We start from the raw sequence: 18,005 nt of genomic DNA on the forward strand, positions 1-18,005 counted from the left end.
GTCTGATGCTGTAAAGAACAATATTGCATAGGAACCTGGGATGTTAGGTCCACGAAACAAGGCAAATTGGAAGTGGTCAAACAGGAGATGAAAAGAGTGAACATTGACATTTTAGGAATCAGTGAACTAAAATAGACTGAAATGGGCAAATTTAATTCAGATGACCATTGTATCTACTACTGTGGGCCAGAATCCCTTAGAAGAAATGGAGTGGCCCTCACAGTCAACAAAGAGTCCAAAATGCAGGACTTGGAGGCAATCTCAAAAATGACAGAATGATCTCTGTTCATCTCCAAGGCAAACCATTCAATATTACAGTAATCCAAGTCTATGCCCCGACCAGTAATGTCAAAGAAGCTGAAGTTGAATGGTTCTATGATGATCTACAAGATCTTCTAGAACTAACACCCAAAAAGATGTCCTTTTCATCAGAGGGGATTGGAACGCAAAAGTAGAAATTCAAGAGATACCTGGAGTAAAGTTTGGCCTTGGAGTACAAAAGGAACCAGGGCAAAGGCTAACAGAGTTTTGCAAAGAGAACGCACTGGTCATAGCAAACACCCTCTTCCAACAACACAAGAGAAGACTCTACACATGGATATCACCAGATTGTCAATACCGACATCAGACTGATTATATTCTTTGCAGCCAAAGATGGAGAAGCTCTATACAGTCAGCAAAAACAAGACCAGGAACTGACTGTGGCTCAGATCATGAACTCCTTATTGCAAACTTCAGACTTATATTGAAGAAAGTAGGGAAAACCACTAGACCATTCAGGTATGACCTAAATCAAATCCCTTACAATTACACAGTGGAAGTAACAAATAGATTCAAGGGATTAGATCTGATAGATAGTGCCTGAAGAAGTATGGACGAAGGTTCATGACACTGTACAGGAGGCAGTGATCAAGAACATCCCCAAGAAAAAGAAATGCAAAAAGGCAAATGCTTGTCTCAGGAGGCCTTACAAATAGCTGAGAAAAGAAGAGAAATGAAAGGCAAAGGAGAAAAGGAAAGATATACTTATCTGAATGCAGAGTTCCAAAGAACACCAAGGAGAGAGAAGGACTTCCTCAGTGACCAATGCAAAGAAATAGAGGAAAACAATAGAATGGGAAAGACTAGAGATCTCTTCAAGGAAATTAGAGGTACCAAGGGGAATATTTCATGCAAACATGGGCACAACAAAGAACAGAAATGGTATGGACCTAACAGAAGCAGAAGATATTAAGAAGAGGTGGCAAGAATACACAGAAGAACTGTACAAAAAAGACCTTAATGACCCAGATAACCACAATGCTGTGATCACTCACCTAGAGCCAGACATTCTGGAGTCCTAAGTCAAGTGAGCCTTAGGAAGCATCACTATGAACAAAGCTAGTGGAGGTGATGGAATTCCAGCCGAGTTATTTCAGTTCCTACAAGATGATGCTCTTTAAGTGCTGCACTCAATATGCCAGCAAATTTGGAAAACTCAGCAGTGGCCACAGGACTGGAAAAGGTCAGTTTTCATTCTAATCCCAAAGAAAGGCAATGCCAAAGAATGCTCAAACTACCACACAATTGCACTCACACGCTAGCCAAGTAATGTTCAAAATTCTCCAAGCCAGGCTTCAACATTGCATGAACTGTGAATTTCCAAATGTTCAAGCTGGATTCAGAAAAGGCAGAGGAACCAGAGATCAAATTGCCAACATCCACTGGATAGAAAAAGCAAGAGAGTTCAAGAAAAGCAGCTAGTTCTGCTTTATTGACTATGCCAAAGCCTTTGACTGTGTGGATCACAATACACTGTGTAAAATTCTGAAAGAGATGGTAATACCAGACCACCTGACCTGCCTCTTGAGAAATCTGTATGCAGGTCAAGAAGCAACAGTTAGAACCCAACATGGAACAATAGATGGATTCCAACTTGTGAAAAGGGCTAAGTCAAGGCTGTATATTGTTACCCTGCTTATTTAACTTATATGCAGAGTGTATCACGTGAAACGCCAGGATGGAGGACACACAAGCTGGAAATCAAGATTGCTGGGAGAAATATCAATAACCTCAGATATGCAGATGACACCACCCTTATGTCAGAAAGTGAAGAACTAAAGAGCCTCCTGATGAAAGTGAAAACAGGAGATGAAAAAGTTGGCTTAAAACTCACCATTCAAAAAACTAAGATCATGGCATCCAGTCCCAGCACTTCATGGCAAACAGATGGGGAAACAGTGGAAACAGTGAGAGATTTTATTTTCTTGGGCTCCAAAATCACTGCAGATGGTGACTGCAGCCATGAAATTATAAGATGCTTGCTCCTTGGAAGAAAAGCTATGACCAACCTAGACAGCATATTAAAAAGCAAAGACATTACTTTACCCACCAATGTCTATCTAGTCAGGGCTACAGTTTTTCCAATAGTTCTGTATGGATGTGAGAGCTGGACTGTAAAGAAAGCTGAGCACCGAAGAACTGATGCTTTTGAACTGTGGTGTTGGAGAAGACTCTTGAGAGTCCCTTGGACTGCAAGGAGATCCAACCAGTCCATCTGAAAGGAAATCAGTCCTGAATATTCATTGAAGGACTGATGCTGAAGCTGCAGCTGCAATACTTTGGCCACCTGATGCAAAGAACTGACTCACTGGAAATGACCGTGATGCTGGGAAAGACTGAAGGTGGGAGGAGAAGGGGACGACAGAGGATGAGATGGTTGGAAGGCATCACCCCTCGAGGGACATGAGTTTGAGTAAGCTCCAGGAGTTGGTGATGGACAGGGAGGCCTGGCTTGCTGCAGTCCATGGGTCACAAAGAGTCAGACGTGACTGAGCAACTGAACTGAACTGATTATCACAAGGCAGAAGCAGACTCACAGACATAGAGAACAAACTAGCGGGTAACAGTGGGGGTGGGAAGGAGGAGGGACCAGACAGGAGTAGGAAATAAGAAGCACAACCTATGTATAAAATAAATAAGCTATGAAGATATATCATATAGGACAGGGAATATAGCCTATATTTGATAATAACTATAAATGGAGTGTAATCTTTAAAAATTATGAAACACTATATTGTACATCTGAAACACTGTACGTCAATAATACCTCAATTCATAAATTTATATAAAAATTTTTAAAAATGTTTTAAAGAATACAAGAAATGTATAAATCCGGTAAAATTACTTCACTAAAATTAGGAAGTACAACATGTTACAACCTGAGTGTGATCACCTGTAACACAGGATGATGGAAGTGGTTCTGGATCCTTCTGAGCTGCGGGGAGAAACACTGAGAGGGCCTCGGGCCAGTGTCCACCCACCTAATGGTTCAAGGGCAAAGGTCATCCTGACCTGCAGATAAGAGGCCACTTGCATCTCAGACTCAGGGGACGCCTTCCTGATTCCAGGACTGTGTCTGTGATCGTAACAACGCTTATTTTGTGTCGAGTATTCTCTGTGCACAAATATTTATAAATTAACAAGCACTGTAAATAAACAGCATAGGGACTGGATAGACGTTAAGGGGAGCGGGGAGACGGTGAGTGTTTGAAGCCCTGCTCCCCTGGGAGTGGGCACAGGAAGATGGGTGAAGATACACCGGAGGTGGGAGGGTCCTGGTGGACGGGCCCAGCTGAAGGGCAGGATGCCAGAGAGCAGTGGGCCTGCAGGACCTACTAGCAGAGTGATTGTGTTTATGATGCTTCTTTCCTTCCTTGGTCTCTTTTCTCTAAAGAATTCCAAGGATGAGATGGGGAGCTTACGTAACATTAGCAGAGAAACTCGAGTCGCCTAAGAGCTGCGCATGCAGAATGCTCGATTCTGCGGACCACCTGGGGAGTGCGTGACACACATTTGCTGGGAAGAGGGTCTCATTGGCTCTGCCCACAGTCCCATTAAACACCTTCGCCGGCTGGGTCAGCTGAGGCTGACCACGGACGAGCCCCTGGGAGTCAGGCCGGTCCGGTGCAGGACCTCCGCTGCTCCCACTGTCCCTTCGGCCTCCCCAGACCATCCCCTGCAGGCCAGACCCTGACCCTCACGTCCAGGCCATGGCCCAGGGTCGCTAGGAATTCTAGCGCTGTGCTGACCAGGGACTTCTGTGTCACAGCCCTGCTCCCAGAGGGCCCAGGCTGGCTCCACGCCTGCTCGGTGCTGTGTGGACCAAGTGGTGTCCCTGAGAGCCCAGCGCCGCCCTCTCCTGCCCGTGACATCCTGCTGTTACTACTAAGGCAGGTGCAACCCTGTGCCCACATTCTCACTCCTCCTTGGGGGCAACGCCACGGAGCGAGGGGCCCACGGCGGCCACCTCTGACGTGCCCCGGGGTCTTGGGAGGCCTTCCTGCCCTGCCCACACTGAGCTTCCGACACCAGCAGGGGCTCCCTCGGGGGTGGATTCCAGGCAGGAGACCCCCAGGGTCTAAGCCTGGAGGAGCGACTTAGCACGTGGGGCTGCCGGGAGCCTGGGAAGGGACGCGGGAGGCGGCGGGGGCCCTGGGGCTCCATCTGCATCCAGCGGCCCCTGGGGGGCTCTGACCTGCCGAGAGCTCGCCAAGACTGGGTCGGGGGGCGTCTTCGCCCGCGGTACTGGGTCGGCAGCTGACGGTCTGGCCCAGGGTCCTCCCGGAGGGGATGCCAGCGTGGCGTGCGGTCGACAGCGAGGCGTGCCGACGTCAGCGTGGCGCGCGGTCGACAGCGAGGCGTGCCGACGTCAGCGTGGCGCGCGGTCGTCAGCGTGGCGTGCGGTCGTCAGCGAGGCGTGCGGTCGTCAGCGTGGCGTGCGGTCGTCAGCGTGGCGTGCCGAGGGCACCAGCCTCGCCTCGCCAGGGGTCCCACGACCAGGGCAAAAATGATCCTCACACGGAACGAGGGCAGAGGAGGAGAAGCCAAGCTCGGGGGTGCCGAGGAGTGTGCTCTGCAGGAGGCGCAGGCACAGGGTCCCTCTGCCCCGAGGAGCCGGGGCGGGTGGGCACACTCAGTGAGGCCATCACCCCCGACCTGACTTCACTTCCCACCGGCTCCGGGCTCACCCCAGCCCCCACTCCCCTCCGCCGGGCCCGCCTTCGCAGAAGACTTCCCTCCACGCACCCCGCCTCTCTCGGTCAAATGCCGCCTGCAGCCCCAAACAGTCGTCTCTCTCTGCGTCGTCACCCTCAACACTCCCTGTGGCATTTCTGCTGTCGTGGCCGTGGCTTTGCCAAGGCAGACACACTCAACTCTTTTACAGCTTCCTCACAAGTCGACCTTCCAACCTCTTAACCATTTCTGCGCTTTGCTCTGAATTCCCTCCAATTCGCCGACATCCTTTTTGGCTTCTCAGGCTTTAAATGCTTGTATTTACTTGTTAAGACACAGTAGGTATTAGGAAGAAGTTGGATGAGATTCAAGCCACAGTAATCATAGGAAACCGAGTTCACAAGCCTCGAATGAAACCAAGTAAAGGCAGAGAAAAAGAATCACAGTGATGACCGACAGACACCTTTCCTAACTCAGGACAAGATGGCGAGAAACTCACTCAGTGATGTGGCCCAAAACAACTACATGTTAAGAAAGAGGACATTAGGAAATCTTCATGGAAAACACACAGGAAGGTAAATGTCGATAATTGAACACGGAACACAGATCCTGCCCCCAGTGGTACAGTGTTGGGTCTTTGGAGGTTTGAAACCAACACGCTCAACACTGCATGTCTCGGCGGACAGGCTTCTAACTCTGGTGTGCTGCCTTCAGCCTCTGTTCTGTGTTTAAACACTGGTCCCAGGCAGTGATTTCAGTTCCACATCCTTTTCCCAGGGTGGTGGCGAAGTTTTCATGTGAACTTTAAAAGGAATTGGGGTCGGCTTCAACTAAAGTTTTGGAAGAAAAAACAGTTTGGAACTGCAAGCTCAGGAAGAAGGCCTGCATTTTTTTTTGAAACAGTGACCCACGGGCTGTTCTCCCCCCAGACCCGTGCGTCCTGCCCCAGGGTCACCACCTTCGAGGGGTGGGTGGGTAGCGGGGAACGGGGACTAAACCAGCACCCTCGGGAAGGAATCGCGATCCAGGGAAGGGGAGCAGCACACAACAGCACGGAGGGAGCCAGACCCCCTTCCCGAGCAGGAGAAAGGACCCCGACGCGGGGGAGGGCGGCACAAGGACCACCTGGTCGAAGATCCGTCAAGCCCGCGAAAGCAGCTGTCTTAACACCCGGTCAGAACATCCCGCTGTGGGCTCAGACCAGTCATTCCCTGGCAGCAAAGTGCCCCAGCAACTGGGTGGAAAGGCCAGACTGCCGACACGTCTGTCTGTCTGTCTGTCCTGCCCACAGCCCTCCCTCTGCCTCTAGGAGGGCAAGTCCCTGGCCCCCATCCTGTCTGCTTGATGCCTCCCTCAGCAGAGAGGCGGTCCTGTGACCTTCCTCCCCCAGCACCGCTCCGACCTCAGGGGAAGCAGCCTTGCGTGCATCTTAGCACCAGCCCTTCTGAAGCCTGAAGCTGCCTCAGGGGAGGATATTGGCCCATGCCCCCATTTCCAGACACAAGTGCCTAACGCCCCCACATTTCCTGAGGGACAAGGATGACAGGGCACTTCTGCTCTAACGTGGCGGCTCTTGGGGCCCCTGGGGGCTTCAGGACAGGCCGGTCAGCAGAGAGAGCAAACCTTGATCGGAAGCCTGAACTCTCAGCTGCAGCCGCCACCTCCGGGGGTCGGGGGAGAGGGTGGACACTGAGCTCAGCACCAATAGCAGGGGTCTGGTCGTCACGCACCCAGTCACAGACCCTGCACAGGAGTCCACGACACCCCCAACCACAGGGCTGGGCAAGCCTCCGAGCTGGTGGGCCGGTGGGCCGTGGGGGCTGGAGCCCCGTCCCCGCCCCTGCCCCCACCCCTCCATCTGCGTTTCCCTGAGCTGTGCCCTTTATAACATGGAATATAATGGGACAAAGCTCGGTCGGCCCTAGAAGAGGAAGGGACCAAGCACACGGCCTGTGTGAGCCACCGACACCCGCTTCCTGCACAGCCCGGCCGGCCTGGAGCTCCGACCACATGTGCAGGGAGCGCTGGGCGCCTGGGCCCGCCCGGCACAACCCCAGACCAGCAGTCAGACACTTGACAAAACTGGGAGGACATGCTGCGCCTAAACCATCCTCCGGGAACCAGTTCCAAATGCAACCAAAGACACAGAGGCGGAGGAGCAACGCGGCGCCCCACCACCCCACCCACACCCGGGGCCTCCTCATGGCCCTCAGCTGCTCCCTTCCAGGGTCTCGCTTTACTTTCCACCCTGTGGTTGTCAGGGATTTCCTGTGGCTCAGTTGGTAAAGAATTGGGCCGCAATGCAAAAGACCACCTGAAATGCAGGAGACCCAAGTTCAATCCCTGGGTAGGCTCAGGAAGATCCCCTGAAGAAGGAAATGGTAACCCACTCCAGTGTTCTTGCCTGGAAAATTCCAAGTTGGAAGCAGAATTACATTAAATAATGCCATTGAGTATTTCGCAATATACGCCCAAGATCCGAGGTAATGCATTTAATCAGCCAGCCGTGGGTGGAGAATGGAAAACAACACGGCTTGCTTACTGAACCGCTGCTTTCTTTAATATTTCCCTTGTCTGGCTTTGCTAAAATTCAGAAGCAAAGCCAAACATCTGTTCTGGAAGACTCTGTGATCTGACAGCTGCCTTGATCCTGCAATGATACAAACACCAACGCCAGCACAATAAATCTTATATCACACCTTTCTGAGTTTTCTTGCATTTCCGCACTCAGAGGTTCCCATGTCTGACATCTGAGGTCTATTAATATTTTGTTTTCAAGGAAAGATGGGTCTTGACAAGGGTACAACAGCAGACAGTAAGGCCACAGAAATGTCCTTAATTATAATAAGATATTCACCTATAAGCAGTGTGTTTGCATGAAATACCACTGCTTTGAGATAAAACATTGTTCACAAATGCGAGTGTGAAAAAGTTGCTTTATATTTAGACTAGCAGTGCACATTCAGGAATTGGGAAATTAATGCTTCTTCCGACTTCAGATAAAATAACTGGGGGGAGGCAGAGGCTATTTGTAGGAACAGTGTCCTCGCACCTTCAAAAGGTGCTTGCGTCGCACAGTAATGGCTGTTACTATTCACGTTTGTTTTTTTTTTTTAAAGGGAAGCAAGGTCAGGAGCCACCAAAGAGCACGACAGAAACGACAGAAACTGCGCAGAGAAGGGGGCTGGCACGTGTGGGCGGAGCTGTCTTCAGGCAGCAGCGACACCCGCCCTTGCCAGACTGGGGGCACCTTGTCTTCAGGCTCTGGAAAGAGGAATCTCTCTGGCAGGAAAGAGCCCCAGTGTGTGCACCACACAGGCTGTCACGTCCTAACACAGTAGGACTCTCGTGGACTTAACACTCCAGCTGGAATCACTCTCCTTAAAACCACTTGGAGGAACATTTCCAACAGTGACGGGTTTGGGGTCTCCCAAGTGATTCTCCCAAGAAGAAGGGAACCATCGAAGGTAAGTATACAGTGAAAATTATAAGCCACATAGAACATGAACCATAAAGAGGAGATGTCAGAAAAATTCAAAAGAAAAGGCAAACAGGACAATTAACACCATAAAACTGAGACAATGTCATCATCTGAAAGAGACTCCAACAGTAGAAATTAACGAAAAGGTAAACAATCGAGAACACTGACAAAAACCCAGAAGCTGGTTGACTGAAACGTCTAGCAAACTCAGAAGATATTCAATCAAAATTACCAGGAGAGAAGAGAAAGCAAAAATAAGCACCATCAGGAACAAAGAAAGGTGTGGCAGCAGACACAGGAGAAATTCACAAGATCACAAGAGGACATTGTAAATAATGCAAAATAAACATCATTGGAAAACATAAAGGGAATGAATCATTTTCAGGAAAAAATACAAAGTTCCAAAGCTGAACTGCGACTAGAACCTGACTGCTGTCACAACACTGAACGGCTGCATCAGAACTGGCTCCTGGGGGGCCCGGCACCCCAGCACCATCTGTTCCCTGTCTTGCTCGGGTTTTCCCACAGTTGGGAGACACCTGGATAGTAAAACTGGACAACAAAAACATGAGAAAGAAAAATAAGTGAATCTCACTTCTCAAAAAAGTGAATCCAAGTGAATCCAACAAAATTTCATAACCAATGCGTCTAACCAAGAATTGCAAAAATGCTTCTACAGCAGGAAGTCTCTCAATGTCATTTGTTTCACTAAGAGATAAAGAGAGGAAAGATCCAATAATATTTTAGAGATCAAGAATAAGCATTTCATCCATTCAAAATTTAAAAAATTTTAAGAAACTAGGAATACAACTTCCTTACTTAAATAAAGGTTTTCAGCTAAAAATCATTCAGCAAACCTCATTCCTTTGCAAAACGAAACACTGAAAAAGTGATGGGTGAGTAGAGTCCTTTTATTTAACAAAGGGTCTTACAAGACTTAAAGTAAGAAAAATTACAAGATCAAACCAGTTGACCCTAAAGGAAATCAATCTTGAATACTCATTGGAAGGACTGATGCTGAAGTTGAAGCTCAAGTACTTTGGCCACCTGATGCAAAGAGCTGACTCACTGGAAAAGACCCCGATGCTGGGAAAGATTGAAGGTGGAAGAAGAAGGGGACGACAGAGGATGAGATGGTTGGATGGCATCACCGACTCGATGGACATGAGTTTGAGCAAACTCTGGGAGTTGGTGATGGACAGGGAGGCCTGGCATGCTGCAGTCCATGGGGTCACAAAGAGTCGGACACGACTGAAGCGACTTAGCAGCAGAAGCAGCAGCAGCAGCAGCACACACTAGTAAAGTAATGCTCAAAATTCTCCAAGCCAGGCTTCAGCAATACGTGAACCGTGAACTTTCAGATGTTCAAGCTAGTTTTAGAAAAGGCAGAGGAACCAGAGATCAAATTGCCAACATCTGCTGGATCCAGGAAAAAGCAAGAGAGTTCCAGAAAAACATCTACCTCTGCTTTATTGACTATGCCAAAGCCTTTGACTGTGTGGATTACAATAAACTGTGGAAAATTCTGAAAGAGATGGGAATACCAGACCACCTGACCTGCCTCTTGAGAAACCTGTATGCAGGTCAGGAAGCAACAGTTAGAACTGGACATGGAACAACAGATGGGTCCAAATAGGAAAAGGAGTACTTCAAGGCTGTATATTGTCACCCTGCTTATTTAACTTATATGCAGAGTACATCATGAGAAACGCTGGGCTGGAGGAAGCACAAGCTGGAAGCAAGATTGCTGGGAGAAATATCAATAACCTCAGATATGCAGATGACAGCACCCTTAGGGCAGAAAGTGAAGAAGAACTAAAGAGCCTCTTGAAAGTGAAAGAGGAGAGTGGAAAAGTTGGCTTAAAGCTCAACATTCAGAAAACTAAGATCATGGCATCTGGTCCCATCACTTCATGGCAAATAGATGGGCAAACAGTGGAAACAGTGTCAGACTTTATTTGGGGGGGCTCCAAAATCACTATAGATGGTGATTGCAGCCATAAAATTAAAAGAGGCTTACTCCTTGGAGGGCAAGTTATGACCAACCTAGACAGCATATTAAAAAGCAGAGACATTACTTTGTCAACAAAGGTCCGTCTAGTCAAGGCTATGGTTTTTCCAGTAGTCATGTATGGATGTGAGGGTTGGACTATAAAGAAAGCTGAGCGCCGAAGAATTGATTCTTTTGAACTGTGGTGTTGGAGCAGACTCTTGAGAGTCCCTTGGACTGCAAGGGAATCCAACCAGTCCATCCTAGAGGAGATCAGTCCTGGGTGTTCATTGGAAGGACTGATGTTGAAGCTGAAACTCTAATACTTTGGCCACCTGATGCGAAGAGCTGACTCATTGGAAAAGACCCTGATTCTGGGAAAGATTGAGGGCAGGAGGAGAAGGGGATGCCAGAGGATGAGATGGTTGGATGGCATCACCAACTCAATGGACATGGGTTTGGGTGGACTCTGGGAGTTGGTGACGGATAGGGAGGCCTGATGTGCTGCAGTCCATGGGGTCACAAAGAGTCGGACACGACTGAATGACTGAACTGAACTGAAAAATATATTACATTTGTATGTAAGTCATTATATTTACATTTTTTTAAATAAAATACAGCTGACCCTTGAACAACACAGGCTTGAACTGCATGGGTTTTTGGTAGCAAATACCACAGGACTGCGGTTGGCTCAGTCATAGAAGTGGAACCGCAGATAATGATGGACTAACTATAGAGTCACCTGCAGAGCTTCGCCTGTCAGAGCGCTGGCACCATGGTTCCCACACTGTTCAAGGGTAAGCTGCATGTGTTTGTGTAAAACGTGTGTAGCATTTGTAATGCACACATCATATGATATACAGTACGCTGCAGATAGTGCGTGTGCACCATGTGTAAGACAGCAAGTATGCCTACGTGGTCCCAATTCCAGCCCCTCCAGCCTTCGTTCCTCACTTCAGGGACAGAAACGCTGAGCAGAGTGCGTGAGGCGCACAGCCCAGGCTCACCGAAGACTGAGACCCAACCTCAGACCAGGGCCTGGGTCCCCCGCCCACATCACAGGGAATTACAGGTAAGGAAGTGTGCATCTCAGACTCCATTTAAGAAGCATCCCCTAGAGAAACCCACAGAAAACAGAGGAGACAAAACAAAGACACTAGGAAACTATTAGCCTCTGCCGCCCATGGCTGCATTGATGGTAAACTCTGCCTGATGCACACAGAGGCGTGAAAGTCCTCCCGCTGAAGGCTTATTTATCCTGGTCCACTTTGCCCCATCGTGCGGCTTCCAGGGCTTCCCAGCTGGCTCTAGTGGTGAAGAACCTGGCTGCCATGCAGGAGACATAAGAGACACAGGTTCGATCCCTGGGTCTAAAAGATCCCCTGAAGGAGGGCATGGCAACCCGCTCCAGTATTCTTGCCTAGAGAATCTCATGGAGCCGGGTGGGCTACAGTCCGTGGGGTTGCACAGAGTCAGTCATGACGGAAGGGACTTAGCATGCACACACGCGTGCACACCTCGCTTTCAACAACAACAAATAAATTACACAGCATATTAAATGGCAACCAAAACGAAACAGAAACAAAAAATCACGCTCTGAAAAGACAAAGTGAGATCAGAACCAGACTCAGAACAGAGACTGAGATAACCAGGTCAGAGATTTCAAATCCCTATCATCAATTTGCTAAGGTCGCTAATGGAAAAAGTGATAGCACGTAACAACCGCTGGACAAAGTAGAGAAATGCAGATGCTCAAGAAGAGCCAAAAAGAAACGCCAGAAACTGGGGCACGGTAGAAGAGACGGCGAACGCCTGGGCGGGACGGGGCTGAGGGAAGACAGCTTGAAGCCGCTCTGCAGAGAGAGAGGAAAAAAGACAGACGAAGTGACCCAGGAGCTGCGGGGGGCAGCTGCAAGAGGCGCACCCCCGAGGAGGACAGGACAGCTGGAGAGGTTCAGAGTGCGCGAGCCCAGGGAGCTCAGGGGACACCAAGCAGGACACCCTCGCTCAAAGTCGCCCGTCACGCTCACACTGCACAACATCCAAGACAGAAAAAAGCAGCTACCAGGGGGACAAGGAGAGACCTGTAGTACGCGAGCAAGAAGAGAACGGAATCAAGCATTGAGTGAGCAGAGGAAGCACCCACACCATCCGAGCAATGCCACGTCCACCAGAATCACGGGGGAAATGGAGACTCAGGCACGAGAAAGGAGCGAGCTCGCCGACAGCTGAGCCACCTCCAAAGAAACGTGGAAAGAAGCTCCTTAGAGAGAAGGGACGCGATGTAGGTGAGAAACTTAGAGTAAAGTGAAAGTAAGGTGAAGTCACTCAGGCGTGTCCGACTCTGCAACCCCGTGGACTGTGGCCCACCAGGCTCCTCTGTCCATAGGATTCTCCAGGCAAGAATACTGGAGTGGGTTGCCATTTCCTTTTCCAAGGGATCTTCCTGACCCAGGGATTGAACCCGGGTCTTCCGCGCTGCAGGCAGACACTTTACCATCTGAGCCACCAGGGAAGCCCATCTCTCTGCGAAGTAGCTGAGAAACCTGAATCTACGTAAAGAAATGCAAGTATCAGGGAGGCGCCTGCAGGGGCCCAGGGAGCCTGCCGGGAATGTCCGAGGAGAACCTGGAAATTGAAATGCACCTACTCATTATTAAGGGATGAGGAAAGTAAGGATAAAAATACATTATCTGCCTAAAATTTGTTGACTGGTTTTTCCTGAAGTAGTTCTGAATACCATTAATATAAAGAAACAATTGAAAGGTACAAATAGTCAATATTTATTCTCTGGGAAAACCTCTGGCCATCTGGCCAGACAGAGACCTGAGTACTTAGGTCCAGAAAAAGGAATCAAGCTTCTGTGGATTTGGCTCTTGTAAGGTCAGCTCTCAGCCCTTCCTAAGTCTGTCACGAGACTCTTCCCAATGACACCCTTTCCTGCCAGTGACTGAGCTTGTGTTTGAGAAGGTGGCTCAGGCAATAAAGAATATGCCCGCACTACAGGAGACAAGTATTCGATCCCTGGGTCGGGAAGATCCCCTGGAGAAGGAAATGGTGACCCACTCCAGTACTTTTGCCTGGAGAATCCCATGGACAGAGGAGCCTGGGGGGCTACAGTCCACGGGGTCACAGAGAGTTGGACGCGACTGAGTGACTAACAGGCTGCTACTAGCTCCTTTATGAATGCTTCCATCTTGCAACGCTCTTACTCATCACACGGTTTGGGGGCTTCCTGTATAGACAGCACTTGTTAGAAGCCTCCTGGAAAGTCAAGTCAACAGAAGCAAGTCTAAAGGAAATCAGTCCTGAATGTTCATTGGAAGGACTGATGCTGAAGCTGAAGCTCCAATACTTTGGCCACCTGATGGCCACCTCATTGGAAAGACCCTGATGCTGGGAAAGATTGAAGGCAGGAGGAGAAGGGGGTGACAGAGAAGGAGATGGTTGGGTGACATCAGCGACGTGATGGACATGAGTTTGAGCAAGCTCTGGGAGTTGGTAAAGGACAGGGAAGCCTGGCGTGCTGCAGTCCACGGGGTCACAAAGAGTCGGACACAACTGAGCAGCTGAACTGAACTGAAAGGAAGATGCAATTAAAGACGCCAAGAGTTCCTGAAGCTGGACACATGACCTGGGAAGACACCTGCCCCCTCCAGAACCCACAGCAGGCCAGCGCAGCCTCCGCGGAATCTATGAGATCAACTTATCTCTTTCACTGAAAGGTTCGCCGAGCACCTGAGGGTGAGGGGACGGGGCAGGGGGTGTGGTGGAGGAGGAAGACTCTGGGGAGAGGACAGACTGGACCCAACAGCGCGCCTCACACTCCTGTCCTGCACCACCACGCACACAGTTGTTATACAGTTAACTAACCCCCAAAGCACCCTATAAGATCCTTAAGATCAGAAAATTTTCAAAACACTTTATCTGAGTTACAAGGTTTTATAAACCAACAGCCCGTGAAATGTCCAAAGCAGTCTCTGCTTAGATAGAAAGTGGCTGAGTGGCACAGGAGACAGGAGAGGCGTGATGGAGCCGATGAGTCTAGGGAGCACTTCCCAGGAGAAGCGTGGAGAACAGACGGGGACGCGGGGCCGGGAGCTCCCGTGACCCTTTCATCCGTGTCTGCCCTCACCCGCCCCCAGATGCCGCATCTCTGCAGAAACCAGAAAACACAAAGCAAAGAGGGCTCCAGCTCTGGGTCTCCAGCTCCTGCTACCCAGGGGCTGGGTTTAAATCACTCCCAGCCCCAAGGGGAGAACAGACATCAGCGGCCGGGAGGAGGGCTCAGCCAGTGCCGAGGATGACCCTGCGTGAGGACTCGGGGCCGAGTGAGTGGGAGCCATTTGGTCGCGTCTAACTCTTTGCGACCCCATGGACTATACAGTCCAGGGAATTCTCCAGCCCAGAACACTGGAGTGGGTAGGCGTTCCCTCCTCCAGGGGAATCTTCCCAACCTGGGGATAGAACCGAGATCTCCCACATTGCAGACGGATTCTTTACCAGCTGAGCCACAAGGGAATCCTCAGAATACTGGAGTGGGTAGCCTATCCCTTCTCCAGGGAATCTTCCCGACCCAGGAATGAAACTAGGGTCTCCTGCATTGCAGGCAATTCTTTGCCAGCTGAGCTATCACTGCAAAGATGGCTATTAAATCAGACTCATCAGCAGAGTGCAAGGCGCAGGGGAGAGGCTGAGACGACCCTAATCCTTACCCCAACCCAGATGACCATGAGGGGACCAGCCTGAGAGCTGCAGGCGGGGTGTCGGATGCCCAGGAAAGGTGCCCTGTGCTTCACACAAGCCTCCAGACATGCGGTTTTAGTAGAGGAAGCCCCGAGGAGGTGAACAGGGCCGCCCTCACAGTGGGGAGGGCAGGAGCCGAGAGGAGAAGCAGGAGCAGGGAAGCTGAGCTCCGCGGGGCGACTTCCGAGCACACCTCCCACTTTAAGAACCAAAGGGGCCTCCTGTCGAACCCCCAGTGCTGGGCCCACACACGGGCACCAACCCTGACATCCACCAGCGGCTCACGCTGAAACCACCTGAACGCACAGCTCGGGGTGCAGACCCGCCTCAGCAGGAGCCGAGGCTTTCTGGAAACCTGGACTGCAGCACCAGCGTCTGTTTGTGGTGAAGACGCTGTGAACGAGGGAAGCTGAGCCAGCCTCCGTGTCAGGCGGCTCCAAGTGGCTGCAGAAATAATTGCTCTCATTTTTAAAACAGGGAACTGGAAAGATGTTTACATTTTCCAGATTTCCACTTTTCCACCTTCCAGTGGTCAAGACCCTGGCATGCAGACAAACACTGGGGGGGCACCCCGGATCCCCGGTGGGGCCGGCCTGGGTCAGCCGTGTGGACGCTCACGAGAGAGAGAGAGAGGCCGGAGGCGGGCGGAGCAGCAGGGAGGCCAGGGAGGCGAGAGCAGACCGTGGACACGCCTGGGGATCGAGCCGCCTTCTGCTGGCAGGGCTTCCAGAGGCTGCCTGGCAGACACCTCCCGTTCTATCACTCGGGGCTGGAGGGGCCCGTGGAGCAAGCAACTCCTAATCACGGCACAACTAGCTGGTGACAACTGACACAGCCAGTTAAGCACAGACCCGGGGCAAAACCTAAGCCCCGAGGTCCTGTCGCTGCCTCTCCCAGGGCACCGCCCTTCCGGTCACTGAGTCCACCTGGAACGGTCCCGGGAGGCGCACTCCCCACACCGTCCCCGCGCTAACGACACCGAGCCCGCGGACGCAATGCACACCTGGACGAGGAGGGGAGCGGGCAGCGCCCGCAGCGAGGGCCCCTGCGCCTGCTGGGCGTGGCGGGGGGCGAGCTTCCCCGCGGGGACCCCCGCCCCCCCACCGCTGCGAGGGCCCCTGCGCCTGCTGGACGTGGCGGGGGGCGAGCTTCCCCGTGGGGACCCCCGCCCCACCACCGCTGCGCCCTGTCCCCCTCTGGCGTTGGAGAAGACGGTCTCCACCCAGTGAGGCACAGTTCTACTTTAACCCCAACCCTCCTGGGTCAGCAGAGGGGCGGGCAATCCACCTCCAGCCAGGTTGGGGAGGGCAGGGCCCCCGCGGGGATGGGACCCCCGGACACATCGCTGACCAACACGGAAGAAGGGCTCCGCACTCCCCCACACGCAGCCGCCCACCAAGCCCTCTGCGGGGCGTCAGAAGGACCCCAGGCACCGCGCGCCCCAGAACCTGCTCAGCAGACGGGCGGCTTCCTTCCCTCCCAGGAGGCCTTCCGTGTGGGAGGAAGACCAGGGACACAGGCGATGACCAAATATGTCGCCGCAGCCCCGGGGAAGGGGCTGGAGTGTCCCCCCGCCAGCGCCCAGCACAGGGACCCCAGCCCGCAGTGGGGGCAGCACCGGGAGGGCCCAGGGATGGAGGCGGAGCCAGAGGGGAGCCGAGATGAGGGGCGATGTGCGGACGGACAGCAGGACTCTCCACGGGACACCGAGCCGCCTAGACGTCCTGGCCCCTGAGCCACAGCGGATAAAGGAGGCTGTGCTGGGGGTCGGGCAGGATGAAGCAGGCAGGGCGGGTGCCTGGCCACCAAATCCTCTTTCCAGGGCCCCAACGTCCTGCCCACCTACCACCTGGTCCCCCTGCCGCCCCACCCAGGGCCCGGCTGCTCCCGGGACTGCTGCCGCCTGTTCCCACCTCCTCATCCTCAGCGGGCCGCCCCTGCCGCCTCCCGGCCACCATCTCAGCTCCCGTGGCCCTCGGCCTCCCTGGTGGACGCTGACCCGTCTCTGCACCTACTCACGGAGACCCTCAAATGGCTGCACCAGCAGGCCTGGTGCTCATACTGCGGCTCAGCCCTGAGCACCCGGGGTCAGGCTTCCCTGCATAGCCCGGCGGCTGCTCACTTCTGGGAAGACTCTTGGTGCTCGGCCACCTTCGGGGCCCAGACGTTAGTGCCCCGAGGACACTGACCCCCTACGAATGCCCCAGTGGGTGCCCAGACCTGGAACAAGTGAGTCCCTGGGAAGACTGTCCACGCAAACCACAGCATAAATCGCCTGAGAGGCGTCACGGTGGAAGCCGGACAGAGTCATCCTGAAGAGTAGAACCACGCACTGAAGGCGGGTTCTCATGAGTCACGCATGTTTTGCAGCGACCATGCTTCTATTTCTGTCCTCTTTGAACAAAAGGAAAACCACAAGTCATGGAGCAGAGCCCTGCTCCACACCCCGCGGTCACTCCCCAGAGGCACCACTGCCCACACGTGTCCTCTCACTTACCCAGCGAAAGGAATCGGGCAGCAACCCTGACCTGCCTGCAAGACTCACCTGCGGGGCCCAGGACCACTCTGGAAGCTGCTGCCGCTCTGGGTCCTCTGGGGATGGTGAATTGGCCCCGAGCCCTTCTCGCCAGGCATCCCAGCCCCCCATAGGCCACACGCCTGCATCCTGGCCTCCTGCTTCCCCCCCCGCACACCCTCCTGGTCTCTGCAGCCAGGCTGGGCTCCTTCCTCCTCAGGGTTCAGAGGCATCCCTGGTGGGGGAAATGGCCGGGACCCCACCGCACTCTGTCCCTC

The 18,005-nt window shown here is 52.3% G+C and overlaps 1 protein-coding gene and 1 long non-coding RNA gene across 2 annotated transcripts in view; one reads left to right on the forward strand and one right to left on the reverse strand.

The window, feature by feature from the left end:
- PTPRN2 (protein tyrosine phosphatase receptor type N2) overlaps positions 1 to 18,005 on the reverse strand; it is a 587,908-nt gene that overhangs the window by 311,590 nt on the left and 258,313 nt on the right. The gene's annotated exons all lie outside the window — the stretch shown is intronic.
- LOC145524059 (uncharacterized) lies at positions 4,705 to 9,042 on the forward strand. Its single transcript, XR_014067112.1, has 2 exons — positions 4,705 to 5,570; positions 8,115 to 9,042. It is a non-coding gene; the product is annotated as an uncharacterized LOC145524059 (long non-coding RNA).

This window comes from Giraffa tippelskirchi, chromosome 10, assembly GCF_054371585.1.
Source record: "Giraffa tippelskirchi isolate mGirTip1 chromosome 10, T2T-mGirTip1v1.2.pri, whole genome shotgun sequence".
NCBI classification, from domain to species: domain Eukaryota; kingdom Metazoa; phylum Chordata; class Mammalia; order Artiodactyla; family Giraffidae; genus Giraffa; species Giraffa tippelskirchi.